At 40.1% G+C, this 18,981-nt stretch overlaps 1 long non-coding RNA gene and 1 pseudogene across 1 annotated transcript; one reads left to right on the forward strand and one right to left on the reverse strand.

The window, feature by feature from the left end:
- Positions 1 to 206: 206 nt before the first annotated feature.
- On the forward strand, positions 207 to 3,753 carry LOC125395464 (uncharacterized; annotated as a pseudogene).
- A 12,425-nt stretch (positions 3,754 to 16,178) lies between these two features.
- Positions 16,179 to 17,947, reverse strand: LOC146895949 (uncharacterized). The gene is made up of 2 exons (XR_015001733.2): positions 17,015 to 17,947; positions 16,179 to 16,793 (listed from the first exon to the last, which is right to left on the reverse strand). It is a non-coding gene; the product is annotated as an uncharacterized LOC146895949 (long non-coding RNA).
- Positions 17,948 to 18,981: the final 1,034 nt, after the last annotated feature.

The following is an 18,981-nucleotide window of genomic DNA, read 5'->3' on the forward strand; positions in this document are numbered from 1 at the left end:
GGCATGTTCAATCCTCCAGGGCCAAAAGCATCACAGTGCCAAGATCCCATTAAGGGGAGGGGTGGACAGTGACCCCTCATGAAAAACTGCATAGTCTATGTGTCAGGGAATCCCGTCACCGATAGGAAAATTAGAAAGGACTTCACAACTAGATGGGAGTTTCTTCGGTACCAGAAAAGTCCCAAAGATGAGAAGCTAAATGAAATCACCAAGTCACCTCTATAGAGGCTAGTAGTAGAAAAAGTCACTTAAAGTCCCAAGAATCCAAAAAACCTTCTAGCTACAAACTCAAGCTTGTTCAGCACGCAAAGGTATGTACTGGAGAAATGGATTATGAGCCTAGAAGATACAGACAAGCCTTACAAGATAAATACTCACTTGTGCCATTCAGAGAGTTCACACTGAAGAAAGGCCTTATAACTGTAAGGAATGTGGAAAATGCTTTAGTCAAAAGGCAGCACTTACTACACACCAGAGGCTTCATACTGAAGAAAAAAACATACAAATGTGGCGAATGTGGGAAGTCACTCAGTCAGAGCTCCAACCTCACTGAACACTGTAAACTTCACAGTGGAGAAAGGCCTTGAGTGTGGAGAGCTTTGGATGCAAATCCAATCGTGTCTGGTGTCAGAGAACACACTGGGGAGAGGCCATATGAATGTGACAAATGTGAGAAACTGTTCAGGCAAAGCTTCAGCCTTGTTGAACATCAGCGAATCCACACCACGATGAGGCTGTATGCGTGCAACCAGTGTAAGAAATCCTTTAGTCAAAAATCTGCTCTCATTGTCCATCAGAGAGTTAACACTAGAGAAAGGCCAAATAAGTGTGGCGAACGTGGAAAATCCTTTAGCCAAAGCTCTAACCTTATAGAGCACTGCTGAATTCATACTGGAGAAAAGCCTTATGAGTGTGGGTAGTGTGGAAAATCCTTTGGCCAAAGAACTACCCTCATTAGACACCAGAGAATTCGCATGGGAGAAAGGCCTTAAAAGTGTAGGAATGTGGCAAATTTTTTTTTTGCAAAACTTGAGCTTCATTGAACATCATAGAATTCACACTACAACAAAAATTTATGAGTGGCCAAAGTGGGAAAATTTTTAGCCAAAGAGCTACCCTTACCACACACCAGCCAGTTCACACTGGAGAAAGGCCTTATGAATGTGGGGAATGTGGCAAAGCCTTTGGGTACAAATCCAAACTTGATCGTCAGAGAACTCACGTTGGGGAAAGGCCCTATGAGTGTGCTGAACATGGGAAACTCTTCAGGCAGAGCTATAGTCTTGTTGAACACCAGAGAACACATACCAGCGCAAGGCCTTATGGGTGCAGCCAGTGCAGAAAGCCTTTAGCTGGAGGGCTGCCTTTATTAAACATCAGAGCGTTCATCCTGGGGTGCGGCATTATACCTGTGGTGAATGCAGGAAATCCATCAGTCGAAGCAGCAGCCTTACCCAACATTGCAGAACTCACACTGGGGAAAGGCCATATGAGTGTGACCAGTGTAGAAAGTCATTTAGGCAAGTCTGTCCTCAACACCAAGTAGTCCACACTGGAGAAAGGCCTTATGAATGCACCAAATGTGGTAAATCGTTTAACCAGCATTCAGTTTCTTTCAACACCAAAAAATGTCATGGCATTGGGAAATATTCAGGAAGGCATCAAATATGGGAAATTCCTTAACATTGTGTCTAACATAGCTCCTGAAAGTCCACATTTTAGAAAGGGCTTAGAGCAATAGGTAATGTAATCTTTGCTCTTAGCAGACGAACTGAACAGTTTGGGGGGGGGGGTTGTTTGTTTTGTTGTTCGTTTGTTTATTGTGTGAGATAGGATCTCCTTAAGTAGCTCTGGCTGTCTTAGAAATCACTGTGTAGAACAGGTTGGCCTCAAACTCGCAGAGATCCATCTGCCTCTGCTTCCCAAGAGCTGGCGTTAAAGGCATGCACCACCACACCCAGCTAAGGTGAGTTGAGCTTTTCAAGCATGCCATCTGCCAGCATTTAAACCCCATCATAAACATCTCGAAGCAAAGTGTCTCATGCCTTCCAGGCAGGTGTGATAGATATGGGAACTGCCCTTCAGCAGGTTCTGAGAGTCTCCCTTGCCCAGATTAAGTCACTGCCGCATTCTTTTATTAAAATAGCTTCGCCTCTTGGCACCTTCAACATATGTATACATGTACCTCCAACATGCCAGTGCTCCGCTAGAGGAAATTATCAGTAGCCTGCACCTTAGGGATGGCACATTTCCTTTTCTGGCTGTATACAAATCTATAGTTTACTGTATACAAGCCTACTAAACAAGAGACCTGTAAGGGAAGACTTGCCTTCCTTTAAATTCTTGGCCTGGTGTTACTCTTTGGAGTTGAAGTTGATTTTATTCCCTTTTCTGACAGACTATGCATGTCTAATTGACACTGAGACACTCACTAAACAGTCACTTCCAGGAGCAGGAGTTACAGAACATTGTGAGTCAATCAACATGGGTCCTGGGAGCTGAAGAGAAGTGTTCTTAACTACTGAGTCATCTCTATGGTCCCTTTTTCTCAGCCATACCCACCCCTTCATCATCTCAGCTAGTTCCCAATATCCAAACAGGCTATCAGGATTAAAACAGCCCATTCCACCCCAGGACTCTTATTTCATCAGACCCACCATCCATCCTGCTTGTTATACATTATCCGTGTGTCATGCTCCATCCCCTCAACTCCATCACCAGCACGGTAGTCTATGAATTCATTAAAGCTTCAACTCTCCTTTCTACACTGGTCTCTTGATGTGGGATTCCCCTCTGTATGCTGTGAGAACCACTGGTAAATAGAGAAGTTGATTTGGGCCTATTGTAGCACAGAGTAGGACAGGGTGGGAATTCCAAGCAGATAGAGAAGAGAGAGTAGACAGAGTCGAAGAGATGCCTTGTAGCTGCTGGAGGAGAAAGACACGAGTCACCTGCCAGGAACCTTACCAGTAAACCACAAGCCTCATGGTAAAATATAAAATAATAGAAATGGGTTAATTTAAGATGTAAGAGCTATCTAGAAATATGCTTAAGCTATTGGCCAAACAGTATTGCAACTAATATAGTTTCTGTGTGATTATTTTGGGTCTGGGTGGTCAGAAAATGAACAAGCAGCCTCCCACTACAGTCTCTGTGATCAGAACTGTTCTGGTCTTCTCTACTTACCCAATAGCTAATATCTCAGCACCTGCAAGATTATGTCATAAACAAAGGTAATATGACTTACATTTCTTACTTTTGAGCCTTTTAGGAGTCATCTATGCCTGTCTTGACACCTGTTTCTTCAACTCTTGTCCTTCAGTTCTTTATCCTTATGTATAACTATGACCAGATTGTCTTCCTGATCCTCCACTGTACCTCTTGTGTTCCCTGAGAACTCCCTTTGTAACTTACCCTCTAACCTATTTGTATTTATATTCACAATAAAAACACACTTGTTGTTAACTCATGAGAAAACAAACACTGTTTTTTCATCTACAACAGACTGAGACATGGGAAGACTATATTTATAAAGCCTGGATCCTTGAAGATATATGCATTTGATTTCCATATTATGAATTAAAGTCCTTAAGCTGAAAAGATGGCTCAGCAGATAAGAACTTCTCAGTTGGAAACTTCCCAATACCCACATCAAGTGGCTCACAACCACGTGTAATTCTAACTCCAGGGCATCTGATACCATCTTCTGGCCTCTGTGGGTATTTACAGACATTTGCACATACATACATGGATACACACAAAACATGTAAATAAAAGTAAAATCTTTCCAAAATAAAAACAAAAGCAAAAAATAGAGAAAAATCTAATCTGTTTTTTATGTGTTTGTATAAAATTTTGCTATAAAATAAAATGTCTAGCATTAAGAGGTGAATCACAATGTTTATATGAAGATGTTTGTGTGTTTCGCAGTTCACCACCATGACTTTGTTCCTCTGGAATTTTGAGTAAGTTTTCAAACTACACAAGACAATCAGTGTTAGACTTATAAAGCAGATGTGGAAGATATAATATCTCCTCACGTTAAGACTTTAAAATCTTTTAAAAGATCACATGAACTTGGGTGTAGTGGCTCATTCCTATACTTCTGGGGCTATGAAGGCCCCAGGTAGGTAGATTGCTGCCAATTCAAGACTAGCCTGTGCTATAGAGTAAGACACTACTTTAAAGTAAATTTTAAACATGCATAAATAACTATTTCACATTTTCAAGGTGGGAATATACCATGTTCTGATCTTTGTGTTTATATGAAATAAGAACTGTGAGGTCATTGTGTGTGCTGGTGAATGGTAAGCCCATGGCCTTGTACATGCTATGGAATCACTCTCCACTGAGGTACTCCTTTGGGTGTCTGTGTGTGTGTGTGTGTGTGTGTGTGTGCGTGCTCTTGTTCTTATTCTCATTCTTTTTGTTGTTGTCCTTATTTTGTTTTGTTTTTGAGACAGGGTCTTGCTATATGGCCTAGGATGGCTTGGAAATTGTTATAAGGCCTAGGATGGTATGGAACTCATGATCTGCTTTCTTCATCCCCTTGAGTGATAGGCATCTGTCCTCTCACCAAACTGAACTGACTTGATGACACTTCCCCACATCAGGAGGTCCTAGTGTACTACGGCTTTGGTTGTGGCCCTATCTCAACTGGCATCAAGAAAGTTGAAGGTGCTGATGAGGTGTCTCAGCAGGTAAGGGTGCTTGTTGCCAGGCCTGGAAACCTAAATTTGAGATCCAGAACCCACATGGTAGAAGGTGAGAACCAACTCCTGAAGATTATCCTCTGACTTTCACTTGTATGCCATTGTATATACACACTAAATAAATAAATAAAATTATTAAAAAAAAAAGAAATTAAGAGCAAGGCATGGTGGTCCACACCTTTAATCCCAGAAGCAGGTAGATCTCTGTGTGTTCAAGGCCAACCTGGTTGGTATACATAGAAAATTCCAGGATACCCATGGCTACACAGTGAGACCCTTTCAAAAATAAAGCTGGAAATACCACCCCAAGAAACATCTTGATCCACCAGAGGGTTCATCTTGTCAGGCTGGGAAGTTGGACACTGGTTTTTCACAAAGTAGGAATTATGTGTTCTCCATTGGATACAACACAACCTTAGGTTTGTTCTCAACTCTGAGGTCTTCCTTTATTTTTGTCTATGTGTTCAATGAAGATCTGCAATAGACTTGTAACACATAAGAAGCTAATTAGACCCCCATCAATCATTTCTGTGACCACTTACTCTGTTGTGTTCATACTGGTGAGCAGGACCCATGAGTGACTGAAATAAGACATATGTCCTGTCCTTGAATAGACAGTTTACTATCTAGTGTATTTCCAATGGCTGACTTACATAGTATTGACACATAGTGAGGCTATTGAGCATTTCCTGTGGGAGGATGATTCATTGGTATCTCCTAGTAGTCTGAGAATTATTATAAGTAGGCATTGTGAAGGCAAATTTTTCTCTGTCCTTTTATTGTAAAGGCATAGTAAAGAAACAATCTTTTAAATCAGTAACTATGAGAGACTATCCTTTTGGTAATAGAGAAAGCAGAGGGATTCCAGATTGTAGAGGGCCCATAGGTTGAATAACCTTGTTGACAGCTCTTAGATCTGTCACCATTGTCCATTTACCAGATCTCTTTTTAACAACAAATACAGGAAAAATCCAAGGGCTGGTGGATTCTTCAATATGGTGAGTATCTAGTTGCTCCTGTACCAGCTGTTCTAAAGCCTGCAATTTGTCTTCTGTTAAAGGTCACTGCTTAACCCATAGTGGTTTCTCAGTTAACCATTTTAAAGGTAGGGCTGTTGGTACCTCTAAAGGTTTGCTAGTTGCTTTGTGTTCTTATACAGCCAGAATGGCTAGTGACCTTTGTTTATGATATCTTATAATATTCTTCCCAGAAACTCATGTTTCTGGGACTACAGGAATATAAATCTGGGTATCCCATTGCTGCAATAGGTCACAATCCCACAAATTCACTGTGATATTAGCCACATATGGCCTCAGCCTTCCTCTATGTCCTTCTGACCCTATGCATTCAACCCATTTTGTGCTTTGTTTCACTTAAGATAGGTTTCCAATTACTGGGATTGAACATCTGCCTCTTGAAGAGGCCAATTTGGATGCCAAGATTTAGGAGTAATGATACTCACATCTGCACCTGTGTCTAGTAATCCCTCAATTATTACGTTATTTATATGTACTCTTAGCTTTGATTTTTGATCATTCATAGAAGTCTGCCAAAATATGTGCTTCCTATTTCTTAATGGAATTTCTTATTCATCATGTTTATTTCATCATCCGGAACAATATGGTTTTTTACAGCAGACAATGGATTTTTTTTTATTTTCCTGGTAAGACATGTCCTCCACAGTTACTGGGAATGACTGGACCACATTTGACTTGGGAGCCTGTGAGAGGAGTTTCCTGATGGTATCAGGTTATCTTGTTCTGTCTTTTGTTGACCTGCATTCATTGGTCCCTTGTCAGCCTTTGCTACACCTCCTACATAATCCAGAAGGTTGATAACTCTTATTTTTGTCATTCCCAGAGAAGACATTATTTCTAGGAATTTTTTGTCTACAATCCCTTCTCAGATTCCTATTCTGCCACAATTAAAACATTTGGTATTTTGATGTCTCCTCATACCTTTGGAAATTACTTCTTCTACCCAAGACTCAGTTTTATAGTCAAATGTCTCAACATTCATTGCATGCAGGATCCATTTATCCACTGGTGCTGATCTAACCTTTAAAGACTCAAATATATTTTGCATTCTAAGTTGGAATTTTCAAAAGCCAGAGATTCAATAAGAACTTGTCTAGTTCCTGGGTCTGTTACTCATATCTGTACAGCCTTTGTTAATCTTTGTAAAAGGTCACTAAAGGGTTCTCTCTGACCCTGTTTAACCCTGGTATATTACTCAATTCATTTTCCTAGTTCTTGAATCCTGTCCCAAGCATTTAAGTCTGCTGTGTGGCATAGACACAAGTTTTGTTCATCATAAAGAGCTTGAGCCTGTGGGTCAGCATAAGTGCCCTCATCAAGAATTTGATCTTAGGAAGCCTCAAGTCCTTTTGCTTTTCCCTGTTGTTCTAAAAGTTTGTGTCTTCTTGCCAATAGCATTTCCACAGTAGTAGTTCCACTGTTATACCCATAGATCAGTGCATCTCTTAACCCTCATATGAGAAGCTTCTGTATGCAGGAGATGTGATTACAGATGCATAAAACAAAAGACTGTAGAATGTTCATTTCTAAAGGGGACATCTATATCAGAGCCCCCCTCAAAGAGTTAGGGATCACTGTGGAAGATGGGTCAGAAAAATTATGACTCTAGTGACTTCTGGACACAGCAGGGAAGCTGCACAAATGAACTAACAACACTTGTAACATCATCTACAAGACCTGTGCAAGCTTAATCCAGACCAACTCCCAGCAAGGAGAGGGAATGTGGGTACAAAGCCTCACCCCTAGCTGAGAAGCAACTGAAAACTGATAGTTTCTGGGATAGGGAGAGAATTTTTTTCTTTGGAGCACAGCCCCTGGCAAGTCATTCAAGCTCCACTGGAAGGCCACATATCTAAGATTATATGAGTAGCAAAAATGGAACTTGATGGATATTTTTAAAGGTGTAAAATATGTAAAATGTAAAATTTTTAAAGGTGGGAGGAGTTGGGTTAGAGCTGAATGATGCAAACACATTGCATGAAGTTCTCCAAAAAATAAATTTACAAAGGAATATGTATAAGATATTTGAAATTTTTAAATATGAAGACTGAGAAATAGTCTGAAAATCAGATCAATGTGCTAAAATGAAAGAACTCAATCTTTTAATAGCCATCTTTTCTCTTTTGAAATTTGTTTTGCAGATGAAAATATCTGAGAAAAATTGTAAGCATTTAATACTATATACTAGATGATACAAATTGATCATTTTCTTTTTTATTGATTTTTAATGAACTCTACATTTTTCTCTGCTCCCCTCCCTGCCTCTCCCATACCCCTTCAACCCTCCACCAAGGTCATAGTTTCTTTTCTTTTGTCCTAATTACTTAACCCAGAACTTTCCAACACCTTCCTTTCTAGATTCATAGATTCACTCTATTCACTTATTCACTCTAAATACCTAAATGCTCCAAAATCTGGAAACTCACACATCTTCCTAAACACGGTGTCTTTCATGTGCTTTTCCTTCAGCCAGAAAGAAGTTAACATGATTATATGTAAATCATATACGACTTGTATATATAATTCAAATAATCCAAAATAATAAATGTCCACTAATTGCCTAAACTTCAGATTTTCCTTCCACAGCAATATTCAAAATTTACCTGAATTGCTCCACTGAGACTACATGGTGATGACAATTAATCATTTTAGATGTGAGTTCATAATGTAAATGTTTAGTTTTATGAGATGATTCATGTGGGCAAGGGCAATACTTCACAGAATTCTACAACGTAATAGATAACTGTTTGCAAATATTGAAGTGACTTCATAAAAGAAAGTAAAGAAAGTCAGAGCACTTGAACTAATAAGAAAGACACTTGGTCTTCACACAACAGTCAAAGCACAACTTAGAGATTCTGTTATCACTGATGATGATCATAAAAGGGTTCAATGCTGGGGAACATGTACTCAAAAACACAGAGCTGTTCATTATCCAGTGACTGGTTTTTGCAGTTGAAGTTGTCCAGATGTTTAAAGCGTTGCAGATTTAATTAAAGGCAAAGGAGTTCACCAGAATCAGGATGGTGCATGTGGACCTGGCCTCACAGCTTTGTCTAGACTTGGAGTAGGTTTGGTTGTAAATGTACTACATTTGTTCTTGAGTCTGTGCAGTAAAATAACCATGGAGATGCTGGCCCACATTATGAAAGTCAGACCCATAAAGTCATGGGAATAATATAAGAGGACTGTATACAGTGGGTTATCGTGATCTGGCATTTTCTAGAAACATTATCTATAATTATTTTCTAAATTAAGATTCTGCCTACACTGTGGGCTACTCATTAGTAAAGGAATGAATAAATTTAGTACAACATGTAAGATCCAGCACAAGAAACAGCAGAAACAATAAACTTTAGAGATCTAATCTTGACCTTCATTCAACCCAAATATTGGGGTTGAGCTTAAGGAGCTGAAATCCGTTCAGGAACCAGGCAGTGTTCAAAGAAACAGCCATGCCCACTCTGCACCAGAAAAAGGCCACTTCCTATCCAATGTCATCTAGGAAATCTTTCCATCCAAGGCCACTATTGTTTGAGGTATCCCTTTAAAGGAAGGACCAAGGAGTTGGCAAGTGCTAGTTTGTTGAGAATTAAATCTGTGGATCTCAATTTATGTCCAATGAAGAAAGAGATGTTGTAAAAGCAAAAGGAGTAGGAATTCCCAAGGATCCCAACTCCAGTCTGAAGGAGGAAGATAATTCCCATCCCCAATCTTCCAGTATCCATTACATTGGCATTGAGAGGCTTGTTGATTTTAACTGAAGTCAGAGGACTTGGTGGGGAAAGGAATAGAAATAAATGTTTTACGTCACAGTAAAGAGACTTCCATTGTATTTATCCCAGATCACATATCCTTACTTTAGGTAAGTGTTAGTAACATTCTATACTTACTTATACAAAAGCAACCAACAGCAGAACAGCGCAGGAAAGGCCACAGCATCTAAGCACCAACACTGGATAAACAGATGAATGTACAACTCTCCAGCATACCAATACAGCAGTAAAAATGAGGAAAAACATCGGGGTTTAGATCTAGTCAGTGATATTCCAAAGTTTTTCCAGCATGCCTGCGGAATTAAGAAATGCCTTAGCCAAGGAAGATCTTTGATTACTTATGGGTTACGGGTGTTCACCGTGTAAGAAAGTCTGGATGGAAGCACAAAGGCACATTCCCCTGAAATAAGTCATGTTGGAATATAAAAATACATACAACTGAAACATCTTTCATGTACTACTCCATGTCACTGCAGGCTAAACCCATTACTGTTTGGTGTCATAGCATTCTCTGTGACTCCAGGCAACCTCTTCTTTGATGTGACCATACAAACTGTAATCTTTCCAATCAACTCCAGCAGCAACTTCGAACTTCCTAAACACCATCTTCTTATAGTCTTAGGTGGTTGCTAACTTTCACCATGTGTTATATGATATGTTACTAAGCTTAGCAGATTTTTGTCTACTTTTTAATAGACTTCATTCATGATACTTTACAATGGTCATGCAATTTATATATTCATGTTTGCATCATTTGGTAGCTTTTATTAATGCACACATTACACTATGAAAGAATATACTCTGTGAAGTTTCCTCCAATCTTTATTTTTAAGTAAAAATCCATTATTCATACAATTAAAATATGCTATGTTTTTGAGGAATGTAGAAGAATATGCACTTAGCACCAGAAACTTGACCATTTAGAAGTACCAGGGTGAAAATGTAAGAAATTTCCTTATATCATAATTTTGGCTTAATGCAGGCATAAGCATTATAGATTGCTTAAACCATATTAAAATTAAACTAAAAATTTAAAACCTTAAGACCCAAAGTAAAATGAAACAAAATAAGATTGTGTGTTGGCCTGAAGACCTATTCAGGAAAAGATAAATTTTTCAAGGAGGGCAGTTAAACCACAGATATGCATAAATATGCTTGTATAATCAGTCAATCAATCTGTATGTGTGTCCCTCTTTATATATCTGAAAGAGAACTTGAATAATATCAGGAGACAGCATCAACATAAGTATCTCTCCTCTGCCATTATAATACACTCTTACAAATATTGCTATGGAGAAAATTAGCTAATGCTTTTTTGGGATCTGTCTGTCTGTAGTGTTGATGTAGGTGGGCCTTCTGTTATGTGTTATTTTCATTAGTTAATAAAGAGACTGCCTTGGCCCTTTGATAGGACAGAAAATTAGGTAGGCGGAGTAAACAGAACAGAATGCTGGGAAGAGGGCAGTGAGGCAGATGCCATGGAGCCAGCCACCAGGTCAGACATGCTGAATCTTTCCCGGTAAGCCACCACCTCGTGGTGCTACAGATTATTAGAAATGGGTTAATCAAGAAATGTGAGAGTTAGCCAGTAACCAACTCTCTAGAGATAATGGGCCAGGGAGTGTTTAAATGAATACAATTTGTGTGTTATTTCCGGGGCCAAGCTAGCTGTGCGGGAGCCGGGCAGGACGAAAAGCAGGCCTGCCCACAGCTCCTTCTACATAGTATTTCTTACCACTGGTTGTATTTCCTCTGTATAGAAAATAAAGATTTCAATAAAATAGTTAAGAAATATATTCAAAGCAAAAATCTCTACAAAGACATCTTAATATTAATATTTTTCTTGTGATCTTGTTTTTGCTTTAAAAAAATCTACCATAACTGATTAATTTGAAAAGATTACTAAAATCTGGCAAAGTAATACTAACATAAAGCTACCTAGAGGGAAATAAAAGCATGATCCTAAACTATTAAAATATGAACATCAAAAGTAGAGTCAAGCAAAAACAGACTATAGATCAACATAAAACTTCAATATAAATATTAATTTAACATAATTATCATAACATTTCTCAATTATAAAACAAAGAATTCATAAAAACTTAAAGAAGAAAATTAAGACATAGAGATATTTATATTGACAGAAAAATAGAAAAGTTTGTGGAATACAACAAGAAATATCTATAGCAAGTCACATGCACATATATATGGATATGTTTATTATTATAAGTGATCAGTTTATTAAGACATTATTTATTCAATATTAGGACCATTGTTTTAGTAAAATAGAGGTAAATTTTGATCATACATTTAGAATCAAATAACATGGGATATACAATATAAAAGATGTCAAATATCCTAAGTGAAAAACATTGGAATCTCCACACTCAGGAGACAGAGGCAGGAGAATCGCTATGAATTGGAGGCCAGTCTGGTCTACATAGAGAGTTCCAGGGCAGCCACGGCTACATAAAGAGACTGTCTCAAAAAAATAATTATTATTTTTATCTTCATTTTAAATTGAGAGAAAGCATCACTATACAAAGTCCAAATCAGAGATCTTATTATATCATAATGAAAGAGTTCTATATGGAGAAGTTATACAAATTAAAATTGAGCCTCCAATTTTTACATAGATGAACCATTTAAGAGGAGGCATTCTATCATATCATCAGCAACAGCATTGATTATAGCAATATAGGCAGCCTCTAAACATGTCTAGTGCACTTGCTGAACTTCTTTCTAGCCTTCTTACTACCTATCATTTAACTGTGCAATAGTTCTTGTTACTAATTCCAGAGAACAAAGTTTAAGAAGAACTAAGTTAGCTTCCCTGAGATGGACAGTTCTAAAAATATGACATCCCCTAGTGTGAGGAGCTACTTCTCAGATTTCAGTTTGCACACGGGACTGAGAAAAGCATGTGTGGAGTGTGTTGAAAGAGGCCCACGGCCTCAGACAAAAGTTTGGAATCAGTGATCTCAACTCCCTTCTGCTGCGTGATTATCACATCATCTATAAATACTGTGACAGTTGTCCGCAAGGGAGAGAAGATTATCTCAAAAACCGCTTGGGGTTCCATAAAGCACTGAACACTATTAAAAGTTCTTAATACAATATCCAGCAAGAGTAGCAGAAACTGATTGGGGAGAACAGAGAAAAACAACTGTAATCCCAATGGAATGAGGAAAAGGCAGCCTGATGTCTAAAGAGTAAGGGAAAGACCCTAATAAGATCCCAAATGGAGCTTCTCGCTTGATGTAAAGGCATCTTTCCCCAACGTGTGTCTCTTGATGCTATCTTGAAAGACATAGTGTGTGTCACTCAGCATCCACCCCCAATGTTTCTCTGTGCTTCCACGTCTGCAACTAGACCCAAGTTCCAGCAGGCTGTGAGAAAAGTACATCTCATGGGCGGGTGAAACACATCTCAAAAAAAAACACCTCCATAGCCCATGAAGGTGGAGAGATAGCTATAATGTTTACTCTGAGGATATTTACAGGAACACATATAAAGAGTTTGGGACAATGCAGGATTAAAGCATGAGTTTGGATGTGACCCTATTAAGTGAGGAATATACAATTAATGGGGTGACTTAGAGATTGAAAAGGAGGTCTAGCTGTTTTTCTGATCCGTTGGTGATATATGAATCAAAGTGGGCCAAATGGACATAATTTGGATATCAAAACTGCTGCTGGCATACTAAACAGAACTAAAGGCAAAAGCTTTCGGGAAATTGTGGTGTTATACATTTACCATTTAACTTTCTCCTCCACCTTGGGAACATGCCTTTCACCATGGCTATGATAAATAAATTTGTGCAGCACTGCAGAAACACAGAAGACCTCTGTGGATATTGTTGTCTATAGTTCAGAACTTACCTGGGAATCTCTTCCTCTCAATGGGAAAAGTGCAATGCAGAAAATTGAATACAAGGTGACAATGACCATGTGGTGGCTCTCAATGACCAAAAGCAAGGTGGTTTTGGTAGTAGATATCAAAATCAAAGAAGAAATAAAAGTGGCTGGCAAAATGGCTCAACAATTTAGAGCATATACTGCTCTTTCAGAGGACCAAAATTGTATTCCTACATGGGGTAGCTCACAGCAGCCTATCATTCCGGTACCGGAGGAACTGATGCCCTCTCTGGGCATATGCACAGACTCACACGGAGTCACACATGCAAATATATAATTTTTTTCCATTCAAAAATTTACACTTCCTCCCCTCCTCCCAATCCCCTCCTGCTCTGCCACTCACCCTCCTCCCTCTCCCTCCTTGCTTGAGAGAGGGCAGGGTTCCTCTGGGAAGTACAAGCCCTGCCCCCCACATCCAGGCCTAGGAAGCTGTGCATCCGTGTAGACTAGGGTCCCAAAAAGCCAGAACATGCCGTAAAAACAAGTCCCAATGCCTTTATCAATGGCGTCTCAGTCAGCCCCCATTGTCAGCCACAATCAGAGAGTTCAGTTTGATCACAAGCTCAATCAGACCCGGTCCAGCTGGATTTGGTGAGCTCCCATTAGAACAGGAAGACTGCCTCAGTTGGTGAACCAACCCCTCCCCTCGCGGTCCAGACTTCCTTGCTCATCTTCCCCCTCCTTCTGCTCTTCAACTGGACCTTGGGATCTCAGTTCGTTGCTCTGATGAGGGTCTCTCAACATCGCTGGATGAAGATTCTATGGTGTTATTCGAGATAATCATCAGTGTGATAGTGGGGCAAGGTCAGTTCAGGCACCCTCTCCTCTGCTGACCGGGGGCCTAGCTGGGGACATCCCCATGAACACCTGGGATCCCCTCTAGAGTCAAGTCTCTTGCCAGCCTTAAAATGGCTCTCTTAATGTAGATATCTTCTTTTCTGCTCCTATATCTGCCCACCAGAAGGAGCAGAAGTCCAAGGTCATCCTGTTATAGAGGGAATTTTGAACCAATGTGGAGTAAAGACCCTGTCTCAGAAAGTAACAGAGAAGGGAACGGAACAGATGACACAACAGTTAAGAGTCCTTACTCTCAAAGCATCCACTGGATCCCAGAAATCACATAACAAGTCATGGGTCCCCATAAAATGCCTGTAATCACAACTCCAGGGTGCACTAAAGACAGGAGGATCTCTGGGGCATGCTCACTTCCAGCTTAGCCGAGAACCCCAGGCTCAATAAGAGACCCTGCCTCAGAATAGGCAGAGTGATGAAAGAGAACACCAATGCCCTCATCTCTGCACACCCACACGTATCCCCATGAACTCATTTCCATGCATGTGCATGAACACATAATCACATATGCAAATACACATGCGTGTGCACACACCACACACACAATTTTAAAAAAATTCTTCCAAACTCTCCAAAGGAAACCACCCAAGGGTAACTCCTTGTTGAAAGCAGATGTTTGGATGACTGCTGGACAATGGTCTTGGACTGTGCTATTCCAAGAGACCCTGTATCACTTAACAGTGGCCCAGTCTTGGAGATAGTATCAAGTCAGATGTTCTACAGAGTTTTTCCATGGGCCCATCTCATAGTAAACCTAGTGAGTTCCTAAACCCATACTGTACTTACTTCCCCAGATCTAAATACATGACTAGAGGCGACATATTCACCAATAGGTACACATGCCTGCTTCCTTTGCCCACTATTTTTGGTGTGTGTGTGTTTGTGCATGTGCATGTATGTGTAGATGTACCTACCTGTGAGTGATGTGTGGAGGCCAGGAGTTCCTATCAGGTGTCTTCCTCAATTCCTTTTCCATCTTATTTTTTCAGATTATTGTTTTTTAGTTACATGTATTCATGCCTGCCTGTATGTGGGTACACATATGACTATAGGTTCCTACACAGTACAGGAAGGGATTAGGTCCCCTAGAACTGGATTACAAACAGCTGCATGTTTCAGACCTAGGTGCTGAGAACTGAACTCCTGTCTTCTGAAAGAGAAGCAAGCACTCTTAACTACTAAGCCATCTATCCAGCCCACACCTACCTCTTATGTTTTGAGACAAATCTCTGAGTGAACTTGAAGCTTACCATGACAGTTGGGCTGCTCAGCACTTTCCTGGGATCTAACTATCCTTACCTCCCCAGTTCTGGAGTCACAGACATATGCCATCATTTATACTTGGGTAATAGGGATCAAACTCAGATCGTGCTTATGCAGCAGGCACTTCACCCACTGAGCCACCTCCACAGCTCCTTCTCCCACTATGGATAATTATTATGATGGGGACAGTCCATTAGAGAAACACAGAACTCCTTTTGCCACGGAAAACACTAGACCAAAAGCAGTAACACATTCAGGGGGTGTACTCTTTAGTAACACCGTTCATGACTTAAAATTAGATGGGCCCTTGCCATAGCATCCCCATTTGAAGTGACTTTTTGGACTGCATGAAACACAGATTGAACTGGGAGTGGTGACACACGCTTGCTTGTAATCCCATCACTCAGTAAAGACAGTAGCAAGAAGACTGCAGTAAAATCAAGGCTACATGGCACATACAGCGTGTTCCCCATCCACCTAAGGATATGTGTAAATAATTACCAAGCAAATGAGAGGCCAACTGTATTTTAGAGAAACAAAATTAGATTACTACATATTTAACTAAAAGTTGACTATTATGCTTATTCAGCTGTTAAAACAGATATGATTTGCTTGATCAAATTTACAGATCCCAAATTTATTATTAAAAAGCACTGAAAACTTTATAGATCCTCTCAACTAATAAAGAGTATTAATCTAAAACACATTGTTCTGTCCCACCAGAAATGCTTTGCTTGTAGCTAGACCTGATCTGAAAATTTGCTTTCTGATGACTAGCTTTGGGGGTGACAGAAAATGCCATGAAGGCTGCTGTGGGAGAAAAAGACATAAATAGTATCCTTGCAGCCAACCCTGAATACTGTGCCAACGGACCAGACAAGATGCACTCACTGGTTGTAATAGCGACATGAAGGTTATGACGGTATCCAACAACATTTAAATTGTATTTGAGGTGAGCACTACAGGAGGGGGTTCAGACCTGGTACTGAGAATCTGGTTGAACACCATGGCTTAGGAGGAAACAGGTCTAGAGAAAAACCTACCACTGCTTTGTCCGATACATGCTGTCAAATTGGATATTAGTTACCTCGCTAGTGCTATGATAGAATATTATAATCAAAACAACTTATGGAAGAACTTATTTGAGCTTATGGTTCTAGAGTCCAGGAATTATAGCAGCAGGCAGCAGGGGGCAGGCGGCAAGGCACCAGAAACATCTGAAGATCACAACTTGAACTGCGAGAAAGAAGCAGACAGAGCAAATGGAAATAGTGTTGAGTCCTCTTACTATCAAAGTTCTACTTTATTGACAACCTCCTCCAATAAAACCACACCTGCTAAGCTTCCCCAAGCAAGGCTGCCAATTTAGAGTTAAGTATTCAAATGCCTGAGACTATGGGGGATATCTTATTCATGTCACTACAAACTGCCTGCTTGATATTTATGCTCATACTCACAGATGAATGCAATCTAAATCTTGTCCAGAGAAGCTTCTAATATGCAGTGTTCAGCAGTTCATTCGGGAACTCACAACTGGTCTAAGAGATGAGAATAAGTATTGACTTAGTTGTTGATGGAACATCTATATCACCCTCCTCTGTAACACAAATTCTAATTGTTCTTAGTAAAAACCCGGAGTCATATATTAGGGAGAGATCAGAGGAGAAGAGCCAGCCACTAGAGAGACCTTTTACCTCTACCACTGCTCAGATCAAAGGGGTGATCCTGTCCTCAGACTACATCCTCAGACTGGATCTCTAGACTGCACTGAGCTTCTATCTTTTCCTGCCTTATATTTCTCTCTTGTATTCACCTCCCTAGTGCTGGGATTAAAGGTGTGGGATCCCAAATGCTAGGATTAAAGATATGAGCCACCACCACCTGACTCTGTTTTCTCTTTGAGACTGGATTAATCTAGGGTAGCCCAGGGCGGTCTTGAACTCACTGTTTGCTTCTTCCTCCTGAGTGCTAGAATTAAAGGCATGTGCCACCACTGCCTGGCTTCTATGGCTTAGCTGTGTACTCTAATCTTCAGACTAGCTTTATTTGTTAGATTACAAACAAAATATCACTACATACCCCTCTCAAGGCTCAAGAAACATCAAGGAAGAGGGATAGAAATAATGTGAGATCTGTAAAATGGTGATGGGTGCTACAAAATGCTATCTTTGGGACATGACATGGCCAATAAACCCATGAACTCACTATAGCTATAGTTAGCTGCACAAGATCAAACCAATGAGATTAGTCAGCATTCCAATAGTCAGCACTAAATGTACTAAGTGGGATATTAACTTAAAAGGGAGAGGACATGAAGGTGGAGGGGACAAGTATAAAATTGCCAAAGAATAAATAAAAGTTTAAGAAGTTATTTGCACTTATAAGGCCACCAATGCATCTACACGACATATTTCAGAAATGTATCACCTCTCCAATCCTATGTCAAAAGAAGTTAGTTCTCATGGATCTTGATCATAGTCCACTCCCTATGATCACACTAGCTCTTGACTCACTATTATTCCTACTTGGCCCTACTATAAGACCCAGTATAGGCTCAGGACTCCAAAGACCAAGTTCTCAGCACAAGGGAGACTTATTTGCCCAGAGGGACAAAGGGCAGGAAATAAGAGACAGAGACAAGAGATAGAGGAAGAAGGGAAAAGAACAACACTTGTAGGCAGAGGTTGCTCATTCATTTCCCGGCTGCCCAGACCCAAAACAATCACTCAGAAGCTATTAATTACAATACTGCTTGGCCTATTAGCTTATGCATATTTCTAGCTAACTCTTACATCTTATATTAACCCATTTCTATTAATCTGTGTATCACCATGTAGCTGTGGCTCACAGGGCAAAGATCCAGCATCTGTCTCCTCCAGCAGCTACATGGCATCTCTCTGACTCTGCCTACTTTCTCCTCTATCTCTGCTTGGAGTTCCCGCCTTGTTCTATTCTGCCCTAGCCTTGTTTCATTCTGCCCTGCCAGTAGGCCAAAGCATCTTCTTTATTAACCAATGGCATTCACAGCACACAGAGGGGAATCACACATCAAACACCTTCGTGATCACTCTAGAGAAAAGCATTTCGTGTGCAGCCAGCATGAAAAAGCTTTCCGACGTAGCCCCTCCCTTGTCGATCACCAGAGAGTTCACACTGGAGAAAGGCCTTTTACATGCAAAGATTGTGGGAAATCATATAGGCACCAAGCCAGCCCTACAACTCATTATCAAATTCCCAATGGAGAAAAGTCCTATGTGTGTCTCAAATGTGGGAAATTCTTTAGGCAAAAATCTAACCTTTTTTTTTTAATCAATATCAGGTATACTCTGAAGAAGGACCTTTTCAGTGTAGCAAGTGTAAAAAGTGTTTTAGGAACAGCTCTCAACTCGTGAAGCACCGAAAACTTCATACCAGCCCTAGGCCT

The sequence above is a fragment of the Myodes glareolus genome, chromosome 1, assembly GCF_982192425.1.
Source record: "Myodes glareolus chromosome 1, mMyoGla1.1, whole genome shotgun sequence".
Classification (NCBI taxonomy): Eukaryota; Metazoa; Chordata; class Mammalia; order Rodentia; family Cricetidae; genus Myodes; species Myodes glareolus.